Source organism: Chiloscyllium punctatum, chromosome 18 (assembly GCF_047496795.1).
Source record: "Chiloscyllium punctatum isolate Juve2018m chromosome 18, sChiPun1.3, whole genome shotgun sequence".
NCBI classification, from domain to species: domain Eukaryota; kingdom Metazoa; phylum Chordata; class Chondrichthyes; order Orectolobiformes; family Hemiscylliidae; genus Chiloscyllium; species Chiloscyllium punctatum.
In genome coordinates, this window is record NC_092756.1 from 22,378,048 (window position 1) to 22,392,060 (window position 14,013).

Genomic DNA, 14,013 nt, shown 5'->3' on the forward strand with positions numbered 1-14,013 from the left:
GAGGGAGGGAGAGGGTGTGAGAGATAGAGAGGGAGGGGTGTGAGAGAGAGAGGAGGGGCCGAGTAAGAGAGGGAGGGGGCAAGAGAGAGAGAGGAAAGGGGGCATGAGAGAGAGAGGAAGGCGGCTATAAAAGAGGGTGGGGGGTGAGGGAGAGAGGGGGGCGCGAGACAGATCGGGAGCGGGGCGAGAGTGAGAGAGGGAGGCGATGGAGAGAGGAAATGGAGAGATAGCGGGGGACTAGAGGGAGAGAGGGAGGGGGCGAGAGAGAGGGAGGGGCGAGAGAGAGGGAGGGGGCGAGAGAGAGGGAGGGGGTGAGAGAGAGGGAGGGGCGAGAGAGAGGGAGATGGATGGGGTTGAGAGAGAGAGAGAGGGGAGGGGCGAGAGAGTGAGGGAAGGGGTGAGCGAGAGAGGGAGGGGGCGAGAGAGAGGGGGAGTGCGAGAGAAATAGAGGGGGAGGGCGAGGAGAGAGGAGGGGACGAGAGAGAGAGTGTGAGGGGGCAAGAGTGAGAGGGCAAGGTGTTCAAGAGAGAGAGAGGGAGGGGGTGCGAGAGCGAGAGGGATGGGGGCGAGACAGAGAGGTGGAGGAGGTGAGAAAGAGCGGGAGGGCGTGTGAGAGTGTGAGAGAGAGGATGTGAGAGAGAGAGGGGAAGGGGTGAGAGGGAGAGAGGGCGAGAGGGAGAGGGAGGGGGCGAGAGGGAGCGGGCGGGAGAAAGAGGGAGTGGGTGAGAGAGAGAGAGGGAGGGAGTATAGAGAGAGAGGGAGGAAGAGGACGAGACAGAGAGGGAGGGGACGAGAGACGAAGTGGCGAGAGAGAGAGGGAGGGGGACTAGAGAGAGAGAGGGAGGGAGTGGGCTCGACAGAAACAGCGAGGGAGGGGACGAGAGAGAGAGGGGGAGGGGTGCGAGAGAGGGGATGTGAGCGAGAGAGGGAGGGGGCGAGAGAGAGGGGGAGTGCGAAAGAAATAGAGGGGGAGGGCAGGGAGAGAGAGGGGGTGAGAGAGAGAGGGGGCAAGAGGGGGGGGCGAGAGAGAGAGGAGGGGGCGAAAGAGAGAGGGAGGGGAGAGAGAGAGAGGAAGGGGGACGAGAGAGGGAGGGGGCGAGAGAGAGAGGCAGAGGTGGGCAAAAGAGGGAGTGGCGAGATAGAGGGAGGGGAGGCGAGAGAGAGGGAGGGGGCGAGAGAGGGAGGGACGGGCGAGAGAGAGAGGGGGGCGAGAGAGAGAGAGAGAGGGGGGGGGACGAGAGAGAGAGGGAGGGGTCGAGAGAGAAAGAGAAAGGGAAGCGAGAGAGAGAGAGAGAGGGAGGGTGGGGGCGAGATAGAGGGAGCGGGGCGATACAGATGAGGGGGAGAGAGAGAGGAAGGGGGGCGAGAGAGAGAAAGGGAGGGGGCGACAGAGAAAGAGGGAGGGGCGAGATAGAGACGGAGGGGGCGAGAGACAGAGGTTGGGGGCGAGAGAGAGGGGATGGGGAGAGAGAAAGGGAGGGAGGGGGGTGAGAGAGAGAGGGAGGGCGCATGAGAGAGAGGGATGGGGGCGAGAGAGACAGGTGGAAGAGGCGAGAGAGAGGCAGGTCGTGAGAGCGTGTGAGAGAAAGGAGGTGAGAGGGAGAGGGGAAGGGGTGAGAGAGAGAGGGGGCGAGAGAGAGAGGGAGGGGGCAAGAGGGAGAGGGCAGGAGAGAGAGGGAGTTGGTGAGAGAGAGGGAGGGAGGGGGCGAGAGAGAGAGTGAGGGAGGGGGGCGAGAGAGAGAGTGGGAGGGGATCGAGACACAGAGTGGGAGTTGGTCGAGAGAGAGGGAGGAAGGGGACGAAACAGAGGAAGGGGGCAAGAGAGGGAGTGGCGAGACAGAGAGGGAGGGGGACTAGAGAGAGAGGGAGGGAGTGGGCGAGACAGAAAGAGTGAGGGAGGGGGAGAGAGAGAGAGGGAAGGAGTGGGCGAGACAGAAAGAGTGAGGGAGGGGATGAGAGAGGGAGGGGTAGAGAGATAGGGGTGGAGTGCGAGAGAAATACAGGGGGAGTGCGAGAAGAGATAGGGGGCGAGAGAGAGAGAAACGGCACGAGAGAGAGAGGGAGGGGGCGAGAGAGAGCGGGAGGGAGAGAGAGAGAGGAAGGGGACGAGAGAGGGAGGGGGTGCGAGAGAGAGGCAGAGGTGGGCGAAAGAGGGAGGGCGAGAGAGAGGGATGGGAGGCGAGAGAGATAGAGGGGGATGATAGAGAGAGAGGGAAAGGGGCAAGAGAGGGGGGTTCGAGAGAGAGAGAGAGTTGGGGACGAGATAGGGAGAGGGAGGGGTCGACAGAGAAAGAGAAAGGGGAGCGAGAGAGAGAGGGAGGGTGGGGGCGTGATAGAGGGAGTGGGGCGATACAGATGAGGGAGTGAGAGAGAGAGGGAGGGTGCGAGAGATAGAGAGGGAGGGGGCGAGAGAGAAAGAGGGAGGGGCGAGATAGAGAGGGAGGCGGCCAGAGAGAGAGGGAGGGGGCGAGAGAGAGAGGGACAAGCGATATAGAGAGGGAGGGGGCCAAAGAGAGAGGGAGGGGGCGAGAGAGAGAGGGACAGGCGAGATAGAGAGGGAGGGGCGAGAGAAAGGGAGGGAGAGTGAGTGAGACAGAGACGGAGGGCACACGAGAGAGAGGGAGGGGGTGTGAGAGAGAGGGAGTGGTGTGAGAGAGAGGGAGGGGGTGAGAGAGAGAGGGAGGGGGCGAGAGAGAGAGAGGGAGGGGGAAGAGAGTGAAAGGGGTGAGAGAGAGAGGGAGGGGGTGAAAGAGTGAGAGGGAGGGGGTGAGTGAGAGAGAGGCGGGGTGAGGGAGAGAGAGGGGGCAAGAGAGAGAGAGGGAAGAGAGGGTGGTGAGAGAAAGAGAGGGAGGGGGAAAGAGGGAGGCGGCGAGGGAGGGAGTGATGGGGTGAGAGTGCATGACTTAGGATGTGTAGCATGACTTAGGATGTGTGGATTGGAAAAGTAGATTCCAAGGCAAGAGCGTAATTGATATGTGGAACTTGTTCAAGGAGCAACTATTGAGTGTCCTTGATAAGTACGTACCTATCAGGCAGGGAGGAAAGGGTCGTGTGAGGGAGCCGTGGTTTAATAAGGAGATGGAATCCATTGTTAAATGGAAGAGGACCTTTGGAAAGATGAGGTGTGAAGGTTCAATAGGGGCGATTGAGAGTTATAAGGTAGCCCGGAAGGACCTGAAGGGAGAGCTAAGAGCAGCAAGGAGGGGGCATGAAAGGTCCTTAGTTGGTAGGATTAGGGAAAACCCTAAGGCTTTCTATAGGTATGTTAGGAATAAAAGAATGACGAGGGTAGGAATAGGTCCAATCAAGGATAGTAATGGGAAGTTGCGTGTGGAGGCTGAAGAGATTGGGGAGGCGCTGAATGAATACTTTTCGTCAGTAGTCACTCAGGAACAGGACATTGTAGTCGATATGAATACTGAGGCACGAATAAGTAGAATGGATAGCTTTGAGATATGTGGAGAAGAGGTGTTGGAAATCCTGGCAAGAGTGAAAATAGATAAGTCCCCTGGGCCTGATGGCATTTATCCTAGGATTCTCCGGGAAGCAAGGGAGGAGATTGCAGAGCCATTGGCCTTGATTTTTGTGTCCTCTTTGTCTACAGGTGTAGTGCCAGAGGACTGGAGGCTAGCAAACGTGATTCCCTTGTTCAAGAAGGGGAGTAGGGATAATCCTAGTAACTATAGGCCAGTGAGTCTCACTTCTGTTGTGGGCAAAGTCTTAGAGAGAATTGTAAGGGATAGGATTTATGCACATCTGGATAAGAATGATGTGATCAAGGATAGTCAGCATGGTTTTGTGAAGGGCAGGTCGTGCCTCACAAACGTTATTGAATTCTTTGAGAAGGTGACTAAGGAGGTAGATGAGGGGAAAGCGGTAGATGTGGTATATATGGATTTTAGTAATGCATTTGATAAGGTCCCCCATGGTAGGCTACTGCAGAAAATACAGAGATATGGCATTGAGGGGGAGATGGAGGTTTGGATTATGAATTGGCTGGCTGGAAGAAGACAGAGGGTAGTAGTTGATGGCAAAGGTTCATCTTGGAGTGCCGTCACTAGCGGTGTTCCACAAGGATCTGTTTTGGGGACCATTGCTGTTTGTCATTTTTATAAATGACCTGGAGGAAGGGTTAGAAGGTTGGGTGAGCAAGTTTGCGGATGATACGAAAGTCGGGAGGAGTTGTAGACAGTGAGGAAGGATATGGCAGGTTACAGCGGGATATAGAGAAGCTGCAGAGCTGGGCAGAAAGGTGGCAAATGGAGTTCAATGTAGCTAAGTGTGAGGTGATTCACTTTGGTAAGAGTAATAAAAAGATGGATTACTGGGCTAATGGTAGACGACTTGGTAGTGTGGATGAGCAGAGGGATCTTGGTGTCCATGTACACAGATCTCTGAAAGTTGCCACCCAGCGAAATAGTGCAGTGAAGAAGGCATATGGCGTACTGGCTTTTATTGGTAGAGGAATTGAGTTCCGGAGTCCTGAGGTCATGCTGCAGTTGTATAAGACTCTGCTGCGGCCGCATCTGGAATATTGTGTGCAGTTTTGGTCGCCATACTATAGGAAGGATGTGGAGGCACTGGAACGGGTGCAGAGGAAGTTTACCAGGATGTTGCCTGGTATGGTAGGAAGATCCTATGAGGAAAGGCTGAGGCACTTGGGGTTGTTTTCATTGGAGAAAAGAAGGTTTAGGGGTGACTTGATAGAGGTGTACAAGATGATTAGGGGGTGAGATAGGGTTGACAGTGAGAACCTTTTTCCACGTATGGAGTCAGCGATTACAAGGGGGCATAGCTTTAAATTAAGGGGGGGGTAGATATAGGACTGATGTTAGGGGTAGGTTCTTCACTCAGCGAGTCGTAAATTCATGGAATGCCCTGCCAGTAGCAGTCGTGGACTCTCCCTCTTTATGGGTACTTAAGCGGGCATTGGATAGGTATATGGAGGATAGTGGGTTATTGTAGGTTAGTGGGCTTTGATCGGCGCAACATCGAGGGCCGAAGGGCCTGTACTGCGCTGTATTCTTCTATGTTCTATGTTCTATGAGAGAGAGGGAGGGGGCGAGTGAGAGGGAGGGAGAGGGCAAGAGAGAGAGGGAGTGTGAGAGAGAGAGAGTGCGAGGGGGCGACAGAGAGACGGAGGAGGCCGTGAGAGGGAGGGAGGGGGGGCGAGAGAGAGAGAGAGGGAGGGGCCGAGAGAGAGAGGGCGTGGGCGAGAGAGAGAGAGAGGGAGTTGGGTGAGAGGGAGAGGGAGGTTGTGAGAGAGAGAGCGAGGGGGCGGCTGTGAGAGAGAGGGAGCAGGGTGAGAGAGTGGGTGGTTGGCGAGTGAGCTTGGGAGCGGGTCGAGAGAGAGATGGTGGTCGAGAGAGAGAGGGGGGCAGGCGAGAGAGAGATAGAGGGACGGGGTGAGATAGAGAGGGAGGAGGCGAGAGGGAGAGAGGGGTGAGTGAGAGGGGGAGGGGTCGAGACAGGGAGTGGTGAGAGAGAGAGGGAGGGGGCGAGAGAGAGAGAGGGAGGGGGATGAGAGGGAGAGGGAGGGGTCGAGAGAGAGAGGGAGGCGGTCGAGAGAGAGGGAGGGGGTGAGAGAGAGGAGGCGAGGGAGAGAGAGAGGGGGCGAGAGAGAGCGAGGGAGGGGATGAGAGAGAGGGAGTGGGGTGAGGGGGAGAGGGAGCGTGTGAGAGACAGAGCGAGGGGGGCGGCTGCGAGAGAGAGGGAGGGGGTGAGAGAGTGGGGGTGGTTAGAGAGGGAGGGAGGGGTTCGAGAGAGAGAGAGGCAGGGGGACGAGAGACAAAGGGAGTGGGATGAGAGAGAGAGCGAGAGAGGGGGGCGAGAGAGAGAGGTAGGGGGCGAGGGAGAGGGGAGGGGAGAGGGGGAGAGAGAGATGGAGTGGGAGAGAGAGAGTGCAAGGGGGGGCGACAGAGAGAGGGGGGCGAGAGAGAGAGGGAGGGGGCGCGAGAGAGAGGAGAGGGGGTGAGAGAGAGTGGGGGGGGTCGAGAGAGAGAGAGTGGGAGGTGGAGAGAGAGAGAGAGGGAGAGGGGCTAGAGAGAGAGGGAAGGGGACGAGAGAGAGAGGGGAGCGGGCAGGAGAGAGGAGGTGTTAAGAGAGTGTGGGAGGGTGCAAGAGAGATAGGGAGGTCTCTCTTGTCCCCAGTTTCTCTCACACACCCGGTCTCCCTTATCACTCCCAGCCTCTCTCATCACCCTCGGTCTCTCTCGCCCCCATTCTCTGTTACCCCCCCGGTCTCTCATCGCCCCCGGTCTCTCTCGCCCCAAGTCTCTCTCGTCACCCCCGGTCTCTCATCGCCTCTGGTGTCTCATCACATGCAGTCTCTCGCCGCCGGTCTCTCTCGCGCCCAGTTTCTCTCGCCGCCCCCGGTCTCTCTCTCGCCCCCTGTCTCTCTTTTGCCACGGTCTCTTTCGCCATGGTCTCTCTTGTTGGCCCCGGTCTGTCTCGTCGCTCCTCCGTCTCTCTCTTCACCTCCCGTCTCTCTCTTCACCCCATGTCTCTCTCGCCCCCAGTCTCTCTCTCTCGCCCCGGTCTTTCTCGTCACCACCAGTCTTTCCCGTCGCCCCCGGTCGCTCTCGTCGCTCCCGGTCTCTCTCACCTCCGATTTTTCTCGCTCTCTGGACTCTCACATCCCGGTCTCTTACGTCGCCCCCCCCCCCCCGGTACCTCTCGTTGCCCATGGTCTCTCTCGTCACCCCCGGTCTCTCTCGCGCCACCAGGTCTCTCTCGCCCCACGGTGTCTCTCGCCCTGTAATCTCTCGTTGCCCCCGGTCTCTTTCACCCTCCGGTCTCTAATCGGCCCCGGTCTCATATCACCCCCAGTCTCTCGCCCCCGATCTCTCTCGCCCCCGGGTCTCTCTCATCGCTCCCTCTCTCTCGTCCCCAGTCTTTCTTGCCCCCGGTCTCTCTCGCCCCCAGTCTCTCTCATCCCGGTGTCTCTTGTCATCCCCTTTCTCTTGCCCCCGGTCTCTCTTGTTGCCACTGGTCTCTTGTCACCCCTGGTGTCTCGCCCCCAGTCTGTCTCGCATCTGGTCTCTCTCGCCTTCGGTCTCCTATCCCTCCCGGTCTCTGTCGTCACACCCAGCCACTCTCGTCACCCCCAGTCTCTCTCGTCCTCGGTCTCTCTCATTGCCGCCGGACTCTTGTCACTCCCTCTCTCTCTCTCTCGCCCCTTGTCTCTCTTGTCGTTCCCAGTCTCTCGCTCCCGGTCTCTCTCGCCCCCAATATCTCTCGTCGCCCCGGTCTCTCTCGCCTCGGTCTCTCACGTTGCCCCCGGTCTCTGTCTTGGCTCTAGTCTCTCACATCCCCCCCGTAGGTACTTCTCATTGCCCACGGTCTGTATCGTCACCCCTGGTCTCTCTAATCTCCACCGGTCTCTCTCGTCCCCTGTCTCTCGTCCCCACCGGTCTCTAGTGACCCTTGGCTCTCTCACCCCCAGGTCTCTCATCGCCCCCCCGGTCTCTCGTCACCCCTGGTCTCTCGGCACAGCTGGTTTCTCTCGCCGCCGGTCTCTCTTGTCTCCCCCGGTCTCTCGTCACCCCCGGTCTCTCATCCCGGTCTCTCTCAATCCGGTATTTATCGCCCCCGGTCTCTCTCACCATCCCCAGTTTCGCTTTCACCTCCCGCTCTCTCTCTCACCCCCGGTCTCTTTCGGCCCCTGGTCTCTCTCGCCCTTTGGTCTCCGTCTCGCCACGGTCTCTCTCTCGCTCCCAGTCTGTCTTGTTGCCAACAGTCTCTCTTCTCAATCTCTCTCTCTTTTGTCAATCTCTCTCTCTCTCGACACCCCCGGTCTCTCTCGTCCCCGGTCTTTCTCGACGCCCCAGGTGCCTCTCATCGCCAGTCTCTCTCTCCTCACCGGTCTCTTGTCGGCCCCGGTCTCTCGGCACCCCTGGTCACTTCGCACCCCCCCGGTGTCTCTTCGTCACACCCTTTCTCACGCCACCCAGTCTCTCTTGTCCCCGGTCTCTCTCGCCGCCCCTGGTCTCTCTCACCCCGCGTCTCTAGTGCCACCGGGGTCTCAACTCGCGCCCGGTCTCTCTCGCCCCCCGGTCTTTCTCGTCGCCGGTCTCTCTCCCCGACTAGTCTCTCGGCACCCCTGGTCTCTCTCACCCCCAGTGTCTCTTGTCACCCCCTTTCTCTCGCCAACCCGGTCTCTCTCTCTCACTTCCTGGTCTCGGTCGCCACCCCGGTTTCTCTCACCCCCAGTCTCTCTCGCCCCGGTCTCTCTCGCCCCGGTCTCTCTCGCCCCCGGTCTCTCTCTGCCTCGCCCCTCGGTCCCCTCGTCCCGGGCTGACTCGCACCAGGTCTCTCGCCCCCTCCCCCCAGTCTCTCTCTCCCATGGTCGCTTTCACCCCCTGGTCTCTCTCGCCCCGGGTCTCTCTTGTCGCCCCCTGTCTCCCGTCACCCCGGTGTCTCACCCTCCCCCTGTCTTTCTCGCCCCCGTGCTCTCTCGCTCCACTCTCTCGCGTCACTCCCTCTCTCTCGTCCCCCAGTTTCTCTAGAACCAGGTCTCTCTCTCACACCCCGGTCTGTCTCGCCCCAATCTCTCTCGGCCCCCCCCCCCCCACTCTCTCTCCCCAAGGGTCTCTCACCCCCGGTCTTCCTTGCCCCCCTCTCCCCCCCCCGGTCTCTCTGGTCCCCCCCGGTGTCTCTCGATCCCGTTCTCTCTCGTCCCTGGACTCTCTCATCACCCCGTTTCTCTTGCCCCCAGTCTCTCTTGCCCCCGGTCTCTTTCGTAAACCCGTCTCTCTAGCCCCTGGATCTCGCCCCCGGTCTCTCTCGCCCCTGACCTCTTACATCCCCCTGTCTCTCACTCCCCGTCTCTCTCGTCCCCGGTCTCTCTCGCCCTGTCCCAGTCTCTCTTGCCTGCCCCGGTCTCTCTCGCCCCGGTCTCTCTCGCCCCCCCCCGGTCTCCCCCTCCCACGGTCTCTGTCACCCCTGGTGTCTTACTCCCCCATGCTCTCTCTCATCTCCGGTCTCCCTCGTCACCCCAGGTGTCTCTCGTTGCCAGTCTCTCTCGACTCCCAGTCTCTCGTCGGTCACTGTCTCTCGCGTGTGGTCTGCCTCGCTCCCATCTCTCTCTCCCAGTCTCTCGTCACTTCTGTCTCTCGCCCGTGGTCTCTCTCACCCCCCCGGACTCTCTCGCCCCCAGTCTCTTGCCCCTGGATTCTCTCACCCCAGTCTCTCTCGTCACCCTCTCTCTCTCACCTCCCTGGTCTATTTCTGCCCCCTGCCCCAGTCTCTCTCGCACCGTCCGGTCTCGCTCGCCCCCGGTCTCTCGCCCCCGATCTCTCGCCCCTGGTCTCTCGTCTGTGATCTCTTTCATCACCCCATTTCTCTCGCTCCCAGTCTCTCCGCCCCCGATCTCTTTCGGCTCCCCCGCTGGCCTCTAGCTCCCCCCAGTCTCTCTCGCCCCCTGGTCTCGCTCACCCCTGGTCTCTTGCCCCCAGTCTCTCTTGCCCCCGGTCTGTCTTGTCGTCCCCAGTCTCTCTTGTCAACCTTATCTCTCGCCCCCCCTCCCCGGGTCTCTCTCACCCCGGGTCTCTTTCACCCCTGCTGTCATGTCGCCCCCTGCCATCTCTCGTTGCCCACGGTCTCTCTCGTTGCCGCCGGTCTCTTCTCACCCCCTTTCTCTCACCCACAGTCTCTCTCGCCCTCAGCCTCTTTCGCCAACCGGTCTCTCTCGCCCCCCCCCCCCACCAAGTGTCTCTCGACCTCGTTCTCTCTCGTCCCTGGTCTCTGCCGTCACCCCGTTCTCTCGCCCCCGATCTCTAGCCCCCCCCGGTCTCTCACCCCCAGTCTCTCTTTGGCCCCTGATCTCTCACCCTCCCCCCCAGTCTCACTTGCCCAGTCTCCCCCCCCCCCCCGGTCTCTCTCACCACTGGTCTCTCGCCCCCGGTCTCTCTCTCGTCACCCCCTTTCTCTCGCCCCCGGTCTCTCTTGCCCCCGGTCTGTCTTGTCGTCCCCAGTCTCTCTTGTCAACCTTATCTCTCGCCCCCCCTCCCCGGTCTCTCTCACCCTGGGTCTCTTTCACCCCTGCTGTCATGTCGCCCCCTGCCATCTCTCGTTGCCCACGGTCTCTCTCGTTGCCGCCGGTCTCTTCTCACCCCCTTTCTCTCACCCACAGTCTCTCTCGCCCTCAGCCTCTTTCGCCAACCGGTCTCTCTCGCCCCCCCCCCCCCAAGTGTCTCTCGACCTCGTTCTCTCTCGTCCCTGGTCTCTGCCGTCACCCCGTTTCTCTCGCCCCCGATCTCTAGCCCCCGGTCTCTCACCCCCAGTCTCTCTTTGGCCCCTGATCTCTCACCCTCCCCCCCAGTCTCTCTTGCCCTGTCTCCCCCCCCCCCCCGGTCTCTCTCACCACTGGTCTCTCGCCCCCGGTCTCTCTCTCGTCACCCCCTTTCTCTCGCCCCCGGTCTCTCTCGCCCCCGGTCTCTCTCACCCCCGGTCTCTCTTGCCCCCGGTCTCTTTTGTTGCCCCCGGTCTCTTGTCACCCCTGATGTCTTGCCCGCTGTCTCCCTTCTCCCTTGGTCTGTATCACCACCGGTCTCTCTTGCCACTGGTCTCTCTCGTCCCCTGTCTCTCTTGTCACCCTCACTCTCACCCCCCCGTCTCTGTCGCCCCCAGTCTATCTCACCCCCCGGTCTCACTCGCCGCTGGTCTCTCTCATCCTTGGTCTCTGTCACCTCTAACCCCCTGGTGTCTGATCGCCCTCAGTCTCCCATCGACCCGGTCTCTCGTCACACACAGTCTCACGCATCCTGTCTCTCAACCCGGTCTTTCTCACCCCCGGTCTCTCTCTCTCACTGCCCCTGGTCTTTATCTCACCCCCCGGTCTCTCTCTCGCAACCTGCCCCCCCACCTGTCTCTCTCTCTCTTTCTCTCTCTCTCGCTCCCGGTCTGTCTCATCACCACGGTCTCTCTTGTGAACACCTCTCTCTCACCCCCGGTCTTTCTCGCCATCGGTCTCGCTCCCCCCCCCCACCCCAGTCACTCTCTCGCCCCCGGTCTCTCTCCTACCCCCCCCCCACCATCCCGGTCACTCTCTCGCCCCCGGTCTGTCTCCTCCACACCCCACCCCGGTCGCTCTCTCGCCCCTGGTCTCTATCACCCCGGTCTTTATCGCCCCGGTCTCTCTCTCGCCACAGTCTCTCTCTCGCCCCCGGTTTGTCTCATTGCCCCGGTCTCTCTTGTGAACCCCTCTCTCGCCCCTGTCACTCTCACCCCCGGACTCTCTCTCTCGTGTCCCCGGTCTCTCTTTCACCTCCCCCACCCCCACCGATCTCACTCTTGCACCTGGTCTCTCTCGCCTCCGGTCTCTCTTGCTGCCCTGGGACTCTCTCTTTCTCGCCCCTGGTCTCTCTCTCTCATCCCCCAGTCTCTCTCTCGCTCCCTGTCTCTCATCGCCCCCGCTCTCCCATTTCCTCCGGTCTTTTTTGCTGCCCCCGGCAATGAGAGCATTGCCCCAGTCTCTCTTGCCCCCAATCTCTCACTTCCGTGGTCTCTCTCGTTGCCCCCGGTCTCTCGTTACCCCCAGTCTCTCTTCAACCCCGGTCTCTCTCGTACCCGGTCCGTCTTTTCACCCTCCCTCTTTCGCCCCGGTCTCTCTTGCCCCCGGTGTCTCTCACACCGCAGTCTCTCTTGTCACCCCAGGTCGCCCCACCCTCCCCAGTCTCTCTCACCCCCGGTCTCTCTCATTCCCCCCGGTCTGTCATTGCCCCCGGTTTCTCTTGACCCGGTCTTTCTTGCCACCCCCGTCTCTCTTGCCCCCGGTGTCTCTCATACCCCAGTCTCCCATCAACCCGGTCTTTCATCACATGCAGTCTCTCGCCCTCGGTCTCTCTTGACCCGGTCTTTCTTGCCACTCCCGTCTCTCTCACCTCCCGTTCTCCCTTACCGCCCCTGGTGTAATGCCCCCGATCTCTCTTCACCCCTGGTCTCTCTCAGCCCCAGTCTCTCTTGTCACCCCCGGACTCTCTCGCGCCCCCTCCCCCCGTCTCTCTCGCCCCCGGTCTGTCTTGTCACCCTGGTGTCTCTCATGAACCCCTCTCTCTCACCCCCAGTCTTCCTCACCCTCAGTCTCTCTCTCACCCCGCGATCTCTCTCTCGTCCCCGGTCTCTATTACCGCGGGTCTTTATCACCCCGGACTCTCTCTCTTGCCATGGTCTCCATCTCACCACGGTCTCTCTCTCCAGCCCCGGTCTCTCTCTCGCCCCCGGTCTGTCTCGTTGCCCCGGTCTCTTTTTCGCCCCTTGGTCTCTCTCGCCCCCAGTCACCCTCTCACCACTGTCTCTCACTCTCGATCCCGGTCTGTCTTGTCGCCAACAGTCTCTCTTGTCAACCCTTCTCACATCACACCTGCTCTCTCTCTTGTCCCCGGTCTCTCTGGCACTCAGACTCTTGTCAAACCCGGTCTCTCTCATTCCACCCCCTCCCCGTCTCTCATTGCCCCTGGTCTCTCTCTAGCCCCTCGGGCTCTCTCACCCCCTGTCTCGCCCCCCAGTCTCTCTCGCTGCCCCAGGACTCTCTTTCGCACCCCCGGTCTCTCTCTCTCGCATCCCCCACGCCCCGCCCACCTCCCCCCCCCCCCCGTGCTCTCTCTCATCCCTAGTCTCTTTCACCCCCTGGTCTCTCTCGCCCCGGGTCTCTCTCACTCCCAGTCTCACTCTCACCACGGTCTCACTCTCGCTCCTGGTCTGTCTTGTCACCAACTGTCTCTCTTGTCAATCTCTCTCTTGACACCCCTGTCTCTCTCGCTCCTGGTCTCTCTCCTTCCCGGTCTCTCGTTGGCCCCGGTCTCTCGTCACCCCCAGTGTCTCTCGTCACTCCCGGTCTCCCACCCCCGGTCTCTCATCAACCCCGGCCTCTCTCTTCCCGGTCTGTCTCATAACCCCCTCTCTCTCGCCCCCGAACTCTCTCGCCCCCAGTCTCTCTCGCCCGTGGTCTCTCTCTCGCCCCTGGTGTATCTAGTCGCCCCGGTCTCTCTCACCCCGGTCTCTCTAGCCCCCCAGTCTGTATCGACACCCCTTGTCTCCCTCGCGCCCGGTCTCCCTCTTCACTCCTGGTCTCTCTCGTCCCGGTCTCTCTCGCCCCTGGTCTCTCTCTCGCCCCCACAGGGAGAGAGGGAGGAGTGGAGGCAGGTGGAGAAACCGGGATTGGGGGTGTGTGTGATAGAGACGGGGGAATGAGTGAGAGTGAAAAGGAGAGGTGTTGAGAAGGAAAGAGTACGCAGAGATAGAGAGGGAGACCAACGAGGAGAAAGGGTAGGGGAGAGGAAATGGGGAATACAGGTTGGAGTGGGCGGACAGAGGGAGTTAAACCCAGCTCCTGAGCTCAGGGCGCGGTGCCCTCACCTTCCCTGAGGACCAGGACTTGGGGCTGAGTCTGTCTCTCTCCAGCTCAGCTTCTCCAACAGAAAGACACACAACAACATCAGTCACTGTGCTGCTCGGCACGCTTTAATCAACATTTTTATTGGTTACAAATGGAAGTGATGGATACAGTCAGTGGGATGGTGCCTTTTCTCATTGGCCCCTGAGTTGTGAGAAACATTGAAATGTTTCCCTGTAACCCCGCGGTGGGATAAGGATGGACAAACCAGCGCTACCCTCAGTCTGTGACCATAGTGACAGGCTGCTCCATCGCTGAAACGCTGAACTGAAATGAGAAAATCCCGGATGGTGTGATTAATGAGGGAATTTGATGGATGGATGGATTTGGGTGAAGGGATATTTCAGCACATTCTTCAGCTGCTGCCTGAATTTAGTCTGGGTCACGGCATAAATCGCGGTGTTTGTGCAGCAACTGAGGAGCTGCAGCATGAAGCCCAATTCCTGCACAAAGGAATGGAGATACAGAGGGGTATTCACAATATACCACATCCGTCTCCATATCGAATACAGCATGAACGTTGACCATAACAGGATGAAATTGGCCGAGATCACAAACAGTAAAATGATGGATTTTTTTCGGTTTCTCATTTCAGTGTCAGACTGAGCGTCCCCATTGGT